General features: G+C 38.2%; 1 long non-coding RNA gene across 1 annotated transcript; it reads right to left on the bottom strand.

Annotated features, from left to right (window-relative positions):
• Positions 1-7,097: 7,097 nt before the first annotated feature.
• On the bottom strand, positions 7,098-9,683 carry LOC144381256 (uncharacterized). Its single transcript, XR_013446146.1, has 2 exons — positions 9,645-9,683; positions 7,098-7,617 (listed from the first exon to the last, which is right to left on the bottom strand). It is a non-coding gene; the product is annotated as an uncharacterized LOC144381256 (long non-coding RNA).
• Between the last annotated feature and the right edge of the window lie 8,769 nt (positions 9,684-18,452).

Here is an 18,452-nt window from a genome sequence, read left to right as displayed (position 1 = left end):
TCAGCTGATAACAACAGCTTTGCCTGAACTGACGGTCAGGGAGTCACATTGATTTTTCTTTCTGGAAAGGACTAGAATACATCACTTGCATAGGACTAGCTATGCCTTTACAGTGTTTGGATGTTGAGTGAGTGTTTTTAATTTTCACCTGGTGTGGCCCTAAATGGTTCTCTGCCAAATATGAAATCTCTGTGAGCCTTCATTTTGTGAGGAAAGGAGAGGGGAGAGAAGAAAAAGAATAATCAAGTTGGCCTAGATCTTCAGGATGGAAGGTGCTACAATTGCACAATGTGTAAGATTACTAACAGGTAGCAGAAAATGGGGGGAAAGCCATATAACGACTTTGCTCTATCCTGAGGCCAAATCTTCTCACTGTAGTGATTTTAATTCTTGATTCCTAAGGGGCATATGACCTAAGTAACATTTCCTAATGGTGTATAATTAGCCAACCGGTGAAACCATCTTTCTAGGCATTGTGAAGAGATCACAGAATATTGCCCTGGATTTCTTGGGCAAGATTCCTGATGTCTGTCGTAGATGCTTGGATAACTGAATCCTAGAACCACTTTTCAAAATTGAGGTATAAGCATTTCTTTCAGGAGCAGTGTGAAATCCAGTGTGGATGATCTTTCACAGGCATTTTCTCTTTTGGATCTTTGCTCTTGGCCAGCTACAGCATTTAGTAAGGGACTGACCAGGGGATTGAAACTCAAGACTACTTGTTACTTGTTAAGATTTTTAAAGTATTTGAAAATATGAATTACTGGTATTATTGATATCCTATGTTACCACCCCCACCCATCCATCATGTATATTCTAAAGGGGCATAATAGGAAAGTGAATTGGTTGTATCTGTTCTAACACCACAAGATTTATTGTTTAAGACATCTTCCAGATTATTAGTAAAGGAAAGCATCTGCATGAGGCAGCCAACCCAGAGACTAAATCCTAATCCTGAACAGGCTGTGATTTTTTGAGAAAAGGATTAATTCTCTAAGCACAGGGCCAAGATGCACTTCTGTAGGCGGAAGTTGTATTAGATGCTATCTGACCATAACTCTCTCTTATATGTGTGTCACCTTACACCTTCTTGTGGTCTCTGGGGTCCAGGTGTTTTCCTGCTAAAAGCTTCTTCAAGGCCACCTGGAAGAGCAGAGTGGCAGAACAGGTGGACAAGTATCACCTGGCAATCCCAGCATTGCGGGCACAAGGTGGCTCTTATTCTGCCATAGTTCATGTTTTCCTCTTTATTGTGGTACATCTCCGACTCAAATTCTGTTTTGGAGGGTTTTGTGTGGTATTTTCTTCAGTTCAAAACTCTTTATGCCTTTATTCATTTTCTATGAATTGAGAAAAGTTGAGGAAATCCTATCCTCTATAAATTTAAAGCCACAGCATCTAAATACTGGCTTATGATGGAAAATGGCTTTGAAGCAATGGATTGTTGGTGTTCGTAGAAAGAAATAGAAAACTTTTTATGAGGAGACGTCAGTGAAGCAGTATTTTGTGATGTGGGATGGTACCATAATAAATATTCCCATTATCTGGTAGGTTTGGGAAATAGATTGCTTTGATTAACAAACTATTCTAGTTAATAGGGGTTTCTCACATATACTTCACATGATTAATAGTTTAAGATAATTGAATTATAATTAAATATACTTAGCACTAAAACTAAACACAAAGTAATTTATGTGTTTCAACAAGCCATGAAGATCTCTAAGTGCTTTGTGTTAATCATTATAAATATCAATTATAGCAGCATTTTAGATACATGGAACCAAAGTCAGTTGATGAAAGTTTGAGTTTTATAAATTTTACATCTATTTATATATTTTAAGGAGTTTAAAAGTTATACAAATAATACATGTTTATTGTAAAAAAGATCAAAACACCGGTAAAGAGAAGAAAGGAAGAAGACAAAAGCTGCCCTCATTTCGCTATCTTAAGGTAATTACTGATAATATTTTGTGTGTATCCTTCCAAAATTTACAACAAAAATGAAACCATGCTATGCATAGTAGTTTCCAACCTGTTTTACAATTTAATGTATTATTTTTCCATTTGAATTGGGTATTATACATTGAGCTCCAGATAAAGAAAAGTTTATGTCTTCAGACGGCTGACTGTGGGCAGTTTAGAATTCATCTGTGGACCAGACTTTTGCTTCAATGTCACTTCCTTTCTCTGGCAGTTTAGGGGCTATATCCCAAATGTATTAAGTGTTAAATTATTTAAAAAGTCATTCTTTGCCTTCCTTCAAGTAGAAGCAATAATTTTCTTTTGTTTGTGCCCAGCTTCTTTGCCCATTGTTCTGGGTGCATGACTTCGCAGGCAGGAGGCCCTGCCTCCAGGAAACTGGTTGCTGGCTGCCACCCACAGAAGGAAGACAAGAGGAAACTCCCAGCTGTGACTGCCCATCTCTCACCTGTAACTTTTCTGTTTGCTTATGGGGCAGCGGGGCCGCGGAGACACGAGACAGGTGTGGGCCAGATAGGACTGAAGAACATTTACTATGCTTGATTACAACTCAAAATGGGCTACATCTACCAGTACCACTGGTCTAGTTTTATCTTTATTTTTCCTGAAAGTTAGGGAGAATATTTTGGAACTACCTTACCACTCAACATAAGGATGCGGAAGGGAGTATGGGAATCTAAAATATTTTTATCTTATATAGTATATCTTATCATAGATCTTTTACTTAAAGCATTTTCTGAAGATGAAAATTGCTATAGTTTTATTTTTCAATAATAATTTTTAAAAGCAATTTAGACATACTCACAGAAGATGTCATTTAAGGAGTAATAAATTCTAATAATTTCCAATCCTCTAAATTCCCTTTTAACTTTGGGTTGCCTAATTCTAACCAGCTTACATATTGTATTTTGCTTTACCCTGTTTTCATTAACAGCATATTCCATATATTAAAACAATTTTCAAAACAAATGCAAACAATTTAGTTCACATTTTTGATAGCCAGAAGTATATTACTATGTTAATATATGATAGTTTGCTTAACTATTCCCCTAATCTTTGACATTTGGGTCATTTCTCACTTTTACAAATAGTGTTGATATAAATATCTTTGTAAAAAATAATTATGAGGTTCTTTTATTTCTTGGCTATTTTCCCAGGTGCAATTTTATGTTTTTTGATACATTTAGCAGCTTGTACTTGTACTCAGAAAGATTGAGTCAAGTTAATGTGATACCAGCAAGGAGGAAAAGATTAAGGAAATCTGAATCAGCTATAGACTTTAGTTAATAGCAATATACTATCAACGTTGGTTCATTAATTGTAACAAATGTACTATACCTATGTAAGATGTTACTAATAGGGGGACAGGGGTGGGGGGGGAAGCAGTATATCTGAATTCCTTGTACTAGCTCCTCAATTTTTCTGTAAATCTAAAGTTCTTAATAAGTCTATTTCTAGATAGGAAGGGAAGTACAGAGCAAAGATGGTAAAATGTTAACATTTGAGGAATAGGAGTAAAGGGTAAATAGTTCTTTGTTCAGTTCTTGCCACTTTTCTCCAAGTTCGAAATTATTTCAAACTAGAAAGTTTAAAAATATATTACTGACCATCCCTTTCTTGAACTACATCTAACCTAAATGCCCACCAGTAGTTATTCCTTCAATGTAATAAGGGGATGTTGCCAATATTGCTAAAGAAAGTCAGTCACAGGCAATGGGAATCTCAGATGGGTTGTAATTAGGCAGAATCCAGTCTCCCTGCAACAAGGAAGCGGACAGGGCTAATCACAGATGGCCGCAGGCCGTTTCCTGGCCAGGTAAATAAAGGTTCAGGTGCCATCTGGAAGTCTATCCCAGCAGCCACATGTGTTTTATTTTAAAAAAAAACATTTATTTATCTATTTTTAAAGACTTTATTTACTTATTTGACAGAGAGAGAGAGAGTACAAGCAGGGGGAGCGGGAGAGGGAGAAGCAGGCGAGCCCAATGTGGGGCTCGATCCCAGGACCCCGGGATCATGACCTGAGCCAAAGGCAGCCACTTAACCGACTTAAAACACAGGCGCCCCACCACTTGTGTTTTAAAGGGGTATCTTGAGCCCCTGTCCCCTCTGCTGGTGGTTTTCCAAAGACCCCACAGCCTCCTGCTCTAACCACTCCCCCACCCTACCGATTTCAGAGAGACGCCCTCTGGGGAGGGGAAGAGGTAGACACACACATGGGCACCAACCCCTTACCCAAGGTAAGAAAAAAAAGGAGAAATAAGGAAGAAGTTAAATTATACAATGTGAACAACAGTAGCACAGCAGTTGAAGGGTTTGTTGAACTAATTTTTTGTTTTTCTTACAAGCTTTACTTTGTGACTCAGACTCTTGAAGAATCATTGTGCTTTGCTTACAGGCCTGATAGAGAAGTAGAACTCAGGGTTGGCTATGAAGGGGCCTTTAGAATTAGGTGAAAGCTTCCCTCAAAGATCTCCTTTTCCTTCCAGCATAGAGTCCAAGCAGTTGGATATGTATTTGGCAAATGCTGGGATTGTGATCACATGGAATGTGTGGATGTCCCATTTTCTCACCTCTAGGGCCTCCCTGGGAGAGGAATCCCTGCCAGACAGCCAGACTCTCCAAGTTTTAAGATGATAAAATTACATTGAACCGCTGATGAGATATTATCATTGTTTATCCAAAGTCCATCTACAAAAAGTGACTGAATAGCAGAGGTTCCTGGAATTAGGAAAGGAAGGGTAGAGTGATTCTTTAGCTTGTTTTTTATATTAATTGACCTATCAAAGGGGCCAGTTTAGAAATAATAAAAGTGACTGCTCACCTATTATTATCCCAGTGACAAGACATGAGACACTGGTTCAAATTTAAAGCATAGGCATTTTCTTTCTCTTTTATTCTTTTCTATTTTTTTCCTGAGAGCAAGCAAACGATTGTGAAGTGCTCTGCAAAACTTCCAACTTGGGGTTGCAGGGGTCAGCTGTGCTGTAGGTTGGTGAATTTTGCAGAATTTATCCTCCAAAGCAGAGCTCATTACAATCGGCCACTTCTAAATTAGAAAAAGATCAGAGGCGCCTGGGTGGCTCAGTCAGTTGAGTTTCCTGCTCTTGGTTTCAGCTGGGGTCGTGATCTCAGGGTCATGAGATGAGCCCCGCATTGGGCTCTATGCTGGGCAGGGAGTCTGTTTGAGATTCTCTACTTCTCCCTATGCCCCTCTCCCTGCTTGCACTCTCTCTCAAAAAAAAATAAATCTTAAAAAAAAAAAAAGGAAATAGGTCAAGACCTCGGAAGATGATGGAAAGCATGTTTTTCATAGCATGTAGTCCATGGCTCATCTGTATCAGTACTTTGCTTGTTAGATAAAAATGGCAAATGCCTGAACTTGGACCCAGATTTAGTGAGTCTGAATCTCTGGGGCCAGGACTGGGGAATCTCATTGAACCCGGAGGTTCTGCTCATTATTCTGCTCACTGAAGTTTGAGGACAGACTTCTGCTCTACATTCCTCAGGCATTATATAATAATTAGAAATGTGGAGAAGTTTAGATAAGACTACCAATACTTCCGGGAATCAGAGTTTTCTTAGTTGTTTTGGACTAAACGTTTTCTGAATTACCAGTCGCCCTACAGCATCTCAAAATGCATTAGAAATCTTTGTTCCTATACTGTCAAAGTGAAGTCCTAAACAAAAACTTCATCAGAGACACACATTTTAGTCACAGGGGCTTTTAAAAAGTTCTCAAGTTATTTGCTTCAATGTTTATTGTACTTTTAGAAAAACTATAACCATAATAAAATCACATTTAAAATTTAGAAAATGGAATAAAAGGGAAAAATCATATATTGTCCCACCACATAAACCATACCATTTCGCGTTTTAATATATTTCTTACTATAGGTTTGGGGTTTTCTTCCTCTTTAAATGGTTGTAGTCATGGTATAATACAATTTCTACAACATTATTCTAGATTCTTCTTGAACTTTATTTTTAATATCTGTAGAATTTATGTAGCTATCCCTCTATTACCTATTGAGGGAGCTTGTTTCCAATTTTTAATTATTTATAAATAATTCTTCAGTCAGTGCTTTTATGCATAAAACATTTTCTGCATTTAGAATTATTTCCTTAGGATTTTCAGAAGTAAAATTACTTGGTCAAAACGCTGCAATTATTTTTTTGAAACATTTGTACCAATTAATGCAATTTCAATCTGGGCATAACAGAGGGTCCCTCAACTTTATTCTTGAACACTTATAAAGAAAATCAGCCACCCAAATAATTAGTCATGAACGTTAGTGGTGTATATATGTCTGTACGTATATACACGTATATAAATAATTCACTAATTATCGTTTTTCAATGATAGCTCCATAAATCCATTGATGTAGACTTTTGTCAGTGGAGGAATCATGCAGCAGAGGTTTTTGTTGTTTTGAAGAATATATGCTGTGAGTATTCAATGTAACCATTTCTCACTGCATGCCTCCCCGATTTCAGACCCTCTCTAGAGAATATGATACACATATCCCCTCCAAACGGAATTCAGAGACTAGGGGTGTGTTGATGAAGACAGAGAAGCAAGCAAGTACAAAATAGTATGGTGAGTCCTAGAATAGTATTCTCTACCCCAGTTTTTAAGGATATCTCCTTTTAAGTTAAGTGGTCAGGGAAGGCATCTTTGAGGAAGTAATGTCTAAGCTGTGACCTAAAAGGATGAATGCACCGGACGAAGGAATGACACCTTTGAAATAATCCCAGGGGCCAACACAAATATCCTGGAGAGAAAATAGTTGCATAGTTTCTTAAGAAGTTACCTGTATGAGTTACCACATGACTTAGCAATTCCACTCCTAGGTATAGATGCAAAATAATTGAAAACATATGTTCACATATGCTTTCACATAAAAGCCTGTCCACAGGTATTCATGGCAGCACTCTTCATAATAGCCAAAATAACCCAAACATATACCAACAGAAAAATGGATAAATGAAATGCGGTATATTTGTACAACGGAATATTATTCAGTCATAAAAAGGAATGAAGTAGTGATACATGCTACAACATGAATGAACCTTGAAAACATGATTCTAAGTGAAAGAAGCCAGATACAAAAGGCCACATATTGTATGATTTCATTTCTATGAAATGTCCAGAACAGGTAAATCCATAGAGACAGAGAGTAGATTAGTGGTTGTGGGGATGGGGGTAGAAAGGACTGGGGCATGACTGCCAGCGGGTGCGGGGTCGGTTTCTTTCAGGGCTGATGGAAATGTTAGGTCGTGGTGACAGTTGCCTAACATGAATTATACACTTTAAAATGGTTAAAGTGATGAATTTTATGTTGTATGAATTTTACGTCAACGTTTTTTACATTGGAAAGCAAATTCTGAAGCAAGGGCACACCACTTTTGAGAACCTGAAAGCAGCTCTGAATTACAGGGACGCCTGGAAAGCAGAGAGTGAATGGGGAGTGCTCAGCTATGAACAGAAAGAGGTGACTGGCCCAGATCTTGGAGGGCCATAAAATCTGCTAGGGAGATTTTGGCTTTATCCTGAAGACACAAAGATGCCACTGGAGGAGGTTCAGTAAGGTGGTGACCTGACCTGATGACATGTGTTTTCCAGTCATCTTCTGGCTACAAACGAAGGAGACAAAGGGAGGTTATTTTACCCACAGATTGCCAAGTTCAGGACTATTGCAAGCTCACCTGAGGTAATTTGGTCATACACAACACTTAGCTTCTTTTTGTAAGATGACAATAAATGCTCAAGAAATTTAAGGTGGGAGAGACAATTAACTGCCCAGCTATCCCACTCAGTCATGACACATAGATAACTGATTATAATAAACGTGAGCTTCAGACCAAATTCTGCTGCCTGCTTTTCAAAAGAAAAATCCATTAGCAAGCAGAATATGGTTCATACCACCTGTCCTGTAAGCTCAATTAGGTTCCCAGTTTTCTGGGTTTTTTAGATGTGTCAACCTGATTGAAAGGTTCTCTTGAGGCACATACAGTCTCCTTTAATGGTAATGTCTTATGTAACTACACCATGAAATATTTTAAAGTAAATTATAAGAATATAAGTAGTTTTCAGGAGACATACATGATACCTCTCCTAATAACATGACTGCAATTTTTAATTTATTACTAGTGTGTTTATTGTTGGCATTACACTAAAATATTCCCAAGGGCATCACTGTAATTTTAACTCTTTATGTCATTATTATTTATTATATTATAAATCCTAGCAATAAAATTTACTCCCATCCATAGTATTATAATGCTCTTAAAACTTGTCATACATGAAAAATATAACAGAATGCAGACACACATATAAATGTTGTTCTTGGAAAATAATGGGCTTTTTGTTTCTCATAGAGGAGTTCAGTTTCTTTAGGGGTGGTCGATGATTTATAAGATGGGAGAATTTGAGTGTTCTGATAATCCAGCTTCTTCACTTTGTAAATGAAGAAAAATGCCTTGTCCAAGAACATCCATGCCAGAAATTGACCCATCTTCTGCTTCCAAGCCACCTCTTCATGCACTAGCTGTGGCTGGACTATCTGGCTCATTTCTGTCAGTTTACCAATCAGGTGCTTATTTATTTATCTAGGTCTAGATCTAGATCTATAGAAAATGCCAACCAGCATTCTAAGCATTGGAGACGCAGTGGTGAACAAGACACACAAAGTGCCTGTTCTCATGAAGCTTCTATTCTGTTGGGAGGAAAAGGCAATAAACAAAAAATGTGAGTAGATACAATACACAGTATATTACATTTTCCTACAGAAAACAAATGAAGCATGAGAGTATGAGATGTAGAAGCATGAGGAATGAGAGTAGAGAGTGTTAGGGCGGTGCGGAGGTTTAAATTTCTCAGCGGGATGATCAGAGAAGGCCTCACTGTGGTACAGGAGACTTTAATCTCCTTGATGCCAATGTCTACCATGCCCTGAACATATTCAAACATTTTTTACCATGCTCAGCACAGTTCTTTGAACATAGAAGGCATTCAGCACATACATTGAATTTAATGTTTTCATATATTGATACTTGAAATAAAAAAAGCAAGCTAAGAAGCTCCCCCCCATTTTTCCCTGGAAGAATGCAAAGATTTAGAATTTCCATAAAACTAGAGAGGTCCTTAATATGGAACAAACTTTGATCTTTAGTTATTGTTTTCATTATTTGTATTTTTTGTTTGGAGTTTCACTTTAACAAATATGGTATATTATATGTATATGTATATAATTTGCTCACAATTAACATTAAAAAGGAGAGAAGCATATTTTTATTATTGGCTGAGTAGCTCCTCACGCAAACATAGCTTAGGTTGAGTTTCTTTTTGGAAACCATAAAAATCAGTCATTGTGTCATGCCTGGAAGTAAGGGAAGAACTTTTCTCAGAGATTATTCTAGAATAAACCAGATACACCACATACACAGGAAGATTTCCAATCCAATTCCTTTTTGATATAAAATCCGCCAATTTACTGCACGACCTTGGTGTTTGTCTCCTTTTTACTAACCTTTCCTAGGGAGGAAATGGTGACAATTACCAAGAGTTTGTTAAACATACCCTCCCAATGTGATTTTTTTCTAGTATGGAACCAAAGACCTAGTTTATTTACACAATTAGCAGGTATTTATTAAGAGCTTACCCTGTGCAGGTCCCGGTGGGAGCTACTAGAATCTAAGAGGACCGTAGAAGGACTGTTAACTGTCTCGAAACTACTCATGCCAGTCATCCAGGAAAAGGAGCAATTTCCTTTGTTTCTGTGCATCTTCATTAAACAGTATCTGGTGATGGCGAACACATTTCATTTGGTGTAGTGCAGCAGAGGGCCCTTGATCTCACAGCTGGAATACCTGCTGCTTGGCTTCACCTCTATCTTATTTTTTTCAATTAAAAAATTTGTTGAGACATAATTCATATAGCATACAATTCATCTTTTTTTAAGAACACTATGAATTTTTTATTTTAATTCCAGTATAGTTAACATACAGTGTTATATTAATGTTTCAGGTGTCCATATAGTGATTCAAGAATTCCATGCATCACCCACAATTCATCTTTTTAAAGTATATAATTCAGTGGCTTTTCGGTATTCACAGGGTGGTGTAACCATGACCATTCTCTTACTTCAAAACACTTTCATCGTTCCCAAAAGAATCCCCATCCCTGTTAGCAGTGACTCCCGTTTCACCCCAACCTCCCTCTTATTCTAGCCAGTCACCAATCTACTTTTAGTCTGCATGGATGATCCTGCTCTGGAAATTTCATATAAAGGAAATCATGCAATATGTGGCCTTTTGTGCCTGGATCTTTTACTTAGCATCATGTGTTCAAGGTTCATCCATGCTATAGCATGTATCACTACTCCATTCTTGTTTATGGTTGAATAATAGTCCTTGAATAAATAAACGACATTTTGTTTATCAGTTCATCAATTGGTGGACATTTGGACTGTTTTCGTTTTTTGCTGTAATAAGTAATGCTGTTCTGAACATTCGTGTCCAAGTTTTTGTGTGAACACATCTTTAATTTTCTTGGAGTGGAAGGCTATAGTTAGAAGTTGAATGCTAGGGCGCCTGGGTGGCTCAGTTGGTTAAGCAACTGCCTTCGGCTCAGGTCATGATCCTGGAGTCCCGGGATCGAGTCCCGCATCGGGCTCCCTGCTCAGCGAGGAGCCTGCTTCTCCCTCTGACCCTCCCCCCTCTCATGTACTCTCTCTCATTCTTGCTCTCTCAAATAAATAAATAAATCTTTAAAAAAAAAAAGAAGTTGAATGCTAAGTCAGGTGGTAACTCAGTATTTGACATATTTAAACTCCAAATTGTTTTCCAAAGTGACTGAACCATTTTATATTCCCACCAGGGAATATAAAAACTCTAGCAGGATGCTAGAGTTCCAGTTTCTCTACATCCTTCCTCACCAACACTGGTTATTGTCTATCTTTTTTATTATAGCTACCCTAGTGGGTAGAAGTGTATCTAATTGTGGTTTTAGTTTGCATTTCCCTAAAGATTAGTGATGTTGAACATCTTTTCACATGCTTATTGGAGATTTGTTTATATTCTTTGAAAAACATTTATTCACACTTTGTCCATTTTTAAATTGGGTTATTGGTCTTTTTATCATTGCATTGTGTAAGTTCTTTGTATATTCTTGATATTAGTCTCTTACCAGATATGTCACTTGCAAATATCTTCTCCCATTCCGTGGGTTGTCTTTTCACCTTCCTGGTACTGTCATTTGTACCACACGAGTTTTAAATTTTGATGAAGTACAATTTATTTTTTTCTTTGTTGTTATGCTTTTGGTGTTACATTTAAGAAACCATTGCTTATGAAGGTTCACTCCTATGATTTCTTCTAACAGTTTTATAGTGTAGACATTACAGTTAGGTCTTTGATTTTGAGTAAATTTTTGTATATAATGTGATAGTTAATTTTATGTGTCAACTTGACTGGGCTAAGGGATGCCCAGATAGCTGGAAAAACATTATTTTTGGCTGTGTCTGTGAAGGTGTTTTGAGGAGAGATTAGCATTTGAATTGGTAGACTGAATAAAGAAGATCCCTCTCACCAGTGTAGGTAGACATCATCCAATTCACTGAGACCCAGAATAGAACAAAATGGTGGAAGAAGGGTGAATTTGCTCTCCTGTTTGAGCTGGCACATCCATCTTCTCTTGCCCTTAGACATCGGCATTCCTAGTTCTTTGGACTTCAGACTTAGACTGGGACTTACACCATCAGCCCCCAGGTTCTCAGACCTTTAGGATTGGACTGGAACTATTCTCTGGGTCTCTAGCTTGAAAACAGAAGATTGTGGGACTTCCTGGCCTCCATGATTGTGTGAGCCAATCCCTCCTAATAAATCTCATTCTATATGTCTATCTATAACCTATTGGTTCTCTCTGGAGAGCCCTTTAGGGTAGGGTTCAAACTTTATTTTTTTGCATGTGGATATCCAGTTGTCCCAGCATCATTTGTTGAAAAGACTATTCTTTCCCCATTAAATTATCCTGGCACCCTTGTACTAATTAACTGACCATACATGTAATAATTTATTTCTGGACTCTCAATTCAATTCCATTGATCTATATGTTTACCTTATATTAATACCTTACTGAATGGATGATTATAGCTTTGTAGTAACTTTGGACTTGGGAAGCATAATTGTAACTTTGCTTTTCTTTTTCAAGAATGTTCGACTATTCTGAGTCCCTTGCATTTCCATGAATTTTAGAATCAACTTGTCAATTTCTGCAAAAAATGCCTTGATTTTAACAGGGATTGCATTGACTCTATTGATCAATTTGGGGAGTATTGCCACCTTAACAATATTAAATCTTTGAATCCATGAACACACGATGTCTTTCCATTTTGAATCCATGAACACAAGATGTCTTTCCATTTGGTTAGGTTTTTCCTGGACATGCCTACAGCTGACCCATTTGTGTCCTTCTAGATTTTAGGAATACATTGGACCTTTTCAAAGCTCCCTATGAATATGTCATTCCCCAGCTTTTCCTTTTAAGTTTTTTTTGGTCAGCTTCTTGTATGTCTCCATTGTTATCACTGACTCAGGCAGCTGTGGTGTTAAAGAATTGCTATTGATTGTTTTTGACAAATGTCCCTGGGGAAGAAGCTGTTCAAATTAAGACAAGGCCTTAAAAACAAGATTTTCCAGGGAATTGCCAGACATTTTAGATAATGACATTCTCTGAGAAAGGTGTTTTGGGGAGTTCTCAACCCATTCTGTCCCCTCCAGTGGCTACTAGCCTGCTGGTCTTCACTGAGTGTGGTGCTGTTTGTTTTCAAGCCTGCTGCAAAGTTAGGGAGAAGGGATGGGAATAAGGCAAGTGGAAATTCCACAAAGTGCACTGTGCTTACTGAGATTCAGCATTTTTTTGTAAATGAATGCTCCCATTTTGTTAATTTCTAGAGTTCTGAACAAGTTGTTTTTGACAATTTTTGTCAGTGTTCTTGTTGTTTTTATGAAAGATCAGTTTTTCAGAGGCCCTTACTCCACCATTCTCACTATTGCCATCATCCTTCCACTACTGTCTTGCTATTTACTTACTTACTTACTTATTTATTTATTTATTTATTTATTTATTTATTTATTTATTTATTTATTTATTTTGGGGGGGAGGGGCAGAGGGAGAGAGAATCCCAAGCAGACTCCATGCTGAGTGTGGAGCCCAATGCAGGGGCTCAATCTCACAACCCTGAGATCTCGACCTGAGCTGCTCAACTAAAACGAAGCTCAACCAACTGAGCCATCCAGGAGCCCCTTGCCATTTATTTTTGAGCAAATAGTTAATTTCTCTGAGCCTCTGTTTCTCCATTTGAAAAAAAAGGAGACAATTCTTTCCTCAGAGAACACTAAAGATCAAATTGTATACACACACACAGGCCCACTGAAAAAACTATAGAAAATTGTATGAGTGCAATTGCTATGCCCCTTGTCAGGGAGGATGTAAGTTCTCTACATTCTATCTCATGTCAATCCTAGTTTTTAAATCTTTCCTGGCATGTGAATTCATCTCATTATTTTTGAAGGATTGCTCAATTTTTCACTTTAGATAGTGAGAATTTCCTTTCCCACTCGAGTCCAGATTAGAGAGAATTGGGAAACCTCCTTTGTCTCCTTTTGCTATAGAATGAGGGATAAACCAAGAATTTGAGACAAAGAGCACTGAAGTGATCTGTCTACGATTATACAGCTAATAATCTGTAGACTCCGTAATGACTCCCTGACCTGACCTGACTGCCTATTTCCATTATGTCACTTCATCTCCCAAAAGGTTGGGGAGTAGGAATAACAGTTCTTTTGGTACAACTTGTTCTTCATCATACATATTATTTTTATAGACAGTAGGGAAAGATGGATAATCTGACTCAAAGCCATAGGATAAAAATAAAATTTTATTTAGAATTAAAGCATTATTGGGGCACCGGACTAGCTCAGTCAGTAAAGCATGCAACTTTTGATCTTGGGGTCATGAGTTCAAACCTCATGTTGGGCGTGAAGCCTACCTGAAAAAAAAAAAAAAGAGTTGAAGCATTATTGGCCTCAACTTAGTACATGTAAGTAAGGAGCTTATTCGGCTTTTCAAAAAATCTGTTTAAATAGTTTGCTGTAGGCTGCAGAAAGTGGATCAGGAAATTTTCTCAGAAATCTATAGCTACTAAGCTAAGTTTCCAAAAGCTACTATTATTTGCTTCCATTCAACCTATAAAGTGCAAGTCATTGCACAAATAGTCCATATAACTAATGCACAATTTCCTTTGAGTTAGAATGACATTCATTGGTCTGAATTTACTGGTCTCAACATTCATCACTTTTTATGCCATGATCTTTCCACTATTAAGTTTAACTTATTTCTCAGTTTGCTGAGTATGCCTTGGAGTAATTTTTTCAGAAATGTTATGAAGGTAGTAGATTGTCTGGGCCCTTGAATAACAAAGAATTTATTTCTGTTGCCTTCATGCATGAACTTCACCCCAGCTGGGCATAGACACTCAGATTACAAATGTTTCCCCCTTGAAGATACAGATATCGGTATAGACATAGTTCCACTTATTAATATGGAGTTACAACATTTCATGAGTTCTAGAGAAGAATCTGCATAGATTATTGAAGGAACTGCACAGAAAGCGTCAGGCCCTGGTTTGGGTGTTTTAGATGCTTCTGAGGGTATCTGCTGGTGTCTTATAAAAGTCTGCTAAGGAGCAATGACTCTGCACTGGAGGGTGTGGACAGAAGGCTAGAAAAGGGATCAATTTCCATGGCAACATGAGTAAACTCTCCCCAAATAAACTGCCCTTTCTTTGTTGCAGTTGCAGGTTCAAAGTTTCCCAAAGTACAAAGACCTGAGGTCCAGGCTCCTGCCAACAATGGAAAGGCATGGAGGCTGGGGCTCAGTCAGGCCCAGTGGAAGATAGAACCCAAAGTTCATTAACCCTTGTGGTGGACAATCCAAGGCCAATAAATGCCAGGAGAATGTAATAATCCTATTCATTTCAATAATGCATATGGCTTAACCTACCACACTGTAATAATAATAGCTAACATGTTCTAAGTGTTTACACATATTAATTCTTTTAATTCTCACAACAACCTTAAGAGATAGGAACTATTATAGCATTCCCATTTTATAGATGAAGAAACTAAGACAAAGAAAGGGGCGCCTAGGTGGCTCAGATGGTTAAGCGTCTGCCTTCAGCTCAGGTCATGATTCCAGGGTCCTGGGATTGAGCCCCACATTGGGCTCCTGGCTCAGCCGGGAGTCTGCTTCTCCCTCTCCCTCTGCCTCTCCCACTGCTCATGCTCTCTCTCTCTCTGTATCTCTGTGTCTCAAATGAATAAATAAAATCTTTAAAAAAAAAAAAAAAGAAAGGACCAATCATTTATTTGCCCAAGGTTTCACCCTTAGCAAGTGGCAGAGCCTACAGTAAAATTGATTGAGGCTGATAGCAAACAATTTGCTTCTCTCCATTACACATAGTGATATAATGACCTAAACTTCATCAGTATAAATGTCTTTAAAGTTACTATTGTATTATCTGTGGGGGAAAAAAAGAGAGTTTATGGATTCTGCCTGTAAAGAGTATTGTAGGAAAATGTGTAACGAACATGTTGATGAATACAGCCTTAGATTCTTGGCTTGGGATCACTGAAGTACTTTTTCCTGGGTTCAACTGCTTCTGCTACCTGCTCTTACATCACTCTTCCCCCTTTTGTGACTGCTTTTGTTACTTGTAAACACATTTCTTAAAATTATATGTACTGTGAGACGAGTGTAGATGAGATAATCACTCATGTTTCTTTTGACTCTAAAATTCTGAGATCCTGCAAGAATCGTTAAAGAAGGGTGTTATGCCTATTCAAGTCATCAAAGTAAATTGAGGTGATAAAAATATATGGGTTATGCTGAGAGGAAACAGGTACACTCCCATATTACATAATTTGTTAATTTTTTTCTTGAGAGCAGTTTGAGTGTGAGTGTGAGTGTGTGTGTGTGTGCGCACACGTGTGCGTGCCTGTGCCCATATAGCTGTAAAGGTCTGATATTTCCACTTTTAGAGGATTAGGTCAGTTAGGAATGCTTTTGGCTATAAATAACAAAAAACTTAACTTACACTGGCTTAAATGCATAGGGGTTTTCAGTACTTCCCCCTTATTTATAGTTTTGCTTTTTTGCTGTTTCAATTGCTTGTGGTCAGCTGTGGTCTGGAAGTAGAGGATTCTCCTTCTGACAAATTGTCAGAAGATCAGTAGTAGCCTAACACTACGTCACAACGTCTACGTCACTCACCTCATTTCATCAGATCACGTAGGCATTTTATCACCTCACATCATCATCACAAGAAGGGTGAGTCCAGTACAATAAGGTATTTTGAGAGACAGATCCCATTCACATAACTTTTATTACACTATGTTGTTATAATTGATTTTATTATGTTAATCTCTTACTGTGCCTAATTTATAAATTAAACTTTATTATAGATGTGTATATGTATATATATATGAAAAGACCTAGTATATAAAGGATTTGGTACTATCCGTGGTTTTGGACATCCACTGGAGGTCTTGGAATGTATCCCCAGAGATAATGGGGGGAACGACCAAATGTTTCTGGCTTAGCAAGGGGTCTAGAGGTATGTAGCTTTTGGCATAGGTTCAGCAGTCCAACCCTGTTCAGGATGGACCTCTGGGGATGCTCCTGGCCTTTCTCATTTGGTTACCAGATGCTTTTGGCAGTCATGGAAATTCACTACACAGATCTCTCACTGCAGAATGAGAATTCAGTGACAGCCCCCGCTGTCCGGATCTGCCATGGTGTTGGGTGTTCGTGCTGAGCTGCTCCCAGCCAGTGACTGCCACAGCAGGGGTTAAAGCACAGGCCCCTTCTTTCAAGATGCTGTAAGAGATTAGCGGGACAGTTGGCAACATTTACATAAGGCCCTTAGATTAAAATACAGTAGCGAATCAAAGTTAATTACTTAACTTTGATCATTGTACTGTGGCTATGTCAAAAAGTGTCCTTGTTTTTGGGAAGTACACACAGAAACGTTGAGGGGTGAAGGAACATTATATCTACAACTTACTCTCAGATGGTTCAGAAAAAAGTATACAGAGAGAGAATGGCAAGGTAAACATGGTAAATGTTAATTATTGGGGGAATCTGGTATATGGAAATTCTTTTTTTTTTTTTGCAACTTTTCAGTAAGTCTGGAATTGTTTTAAAATAAAAAAACTGAAACATATGTAAAACAATACTCTGAGATTCAAACTAGGTGTCACAATGGTTATGAATTTGTCAGGTTTTATGGTATAAAAAATAGGGGGGAAATGGTACACTGTTACTAGTTCACCTCTCTTATATTTCCTTATCACTTAGAAGTTTCTGCGCTAATTTATCTAATACCAATAACAACTTGCTACTTTTCAATGTAAGTTAAAAAGCAAACCAAAAACCAGTTTTTAAAGTCCTACTCTTGTAAGAGAAAACCAAGTAGGAAGCAGAATTTGGTTGGTCAGGTATAATTCTGCTGCCTCATCTGCCACACCCTTTCCCTCCTGCTCGCCTTCTGACCTTCTGTCCAATCTCAGGGCTCTGTGGTTCCAACATACTTCCTGGAACCTCCCTTCCTTGGTTCCTGTTCACTAGCCTCTTCAGTCTTCGTGCCCTGTTTCTGCCCCAGGATCAGGGCCTTGAAACTGCTAAACTTTGGTTCTGATTGCCTCTTTGCCCGTGGTATCTCTTATTTCCTTAAGTAATATTCTTCCTCGAGTATTCTAGAACCCACCACTCTCTCCTGTCCTTTGGCTCAGTAAGCTTCAACCCATTCTCCCCTCCTCCCCCCAACTGGTCAGAGAGATAAAACCAAACCCATGTATTCATCCCTTCAACAAATATTTACTAAGGGCCTACTAAGAACCAGGCACCATTCTAGGCCCAGGGAACAAAACAGACCAAAACTATGCCCTCATATACAACCTACATTCTAGTAGAGGGAGGCAGAAAACAAAATAAATGAGCCAATATATAGTTTGATAGATAGGGATAGATTGCTACAGAGCAAAATAAAGTTTGTCTTATATATCCTGTGGGTCCAAATCTGAAAGGCAGTGACTGGAAATAAGAAACATCAGGAGGTAAGGGTTCCCTCTGAATCCTGAGAGGTGAGCAAAGAACACTTTTCTAGTAGGAAAAACAAATACCTATTACACCAAATCAAGCTGGCACAAGTCATTAGGTTTTTTCCAGGAAGGAGGATAAGCAAAGTGCAATTGGACCTTTTGGAAAATGAGTGACGTGATCTTTCGATAGTAACGATAAGTACCTCGCTGAGAACTGTCATCCTGGTTTCCGGCTAGGGCGGCCCATGTGTCATATTAATAAGGAGATTCCAGGGGCTGGGAACTTCCAGGGCGTAATTTGCTATCTT

This window comes from Halichoerus grypus, chromosome 3 (assembly GCF_964656455.1).
Source record: "Halichoerus grypus chromosome 3, mHalGry1.hap1.1, whole genome shotgun sequence".
NCBI lineage: Eukaryota > Metazoa > Chordata > Mammalia > Carnivora > Phocidae > Halichoerus > Halichoerus grypus.
This window is presented reverse-complemented; position numbering and strand designations above follow the sequence as displayed.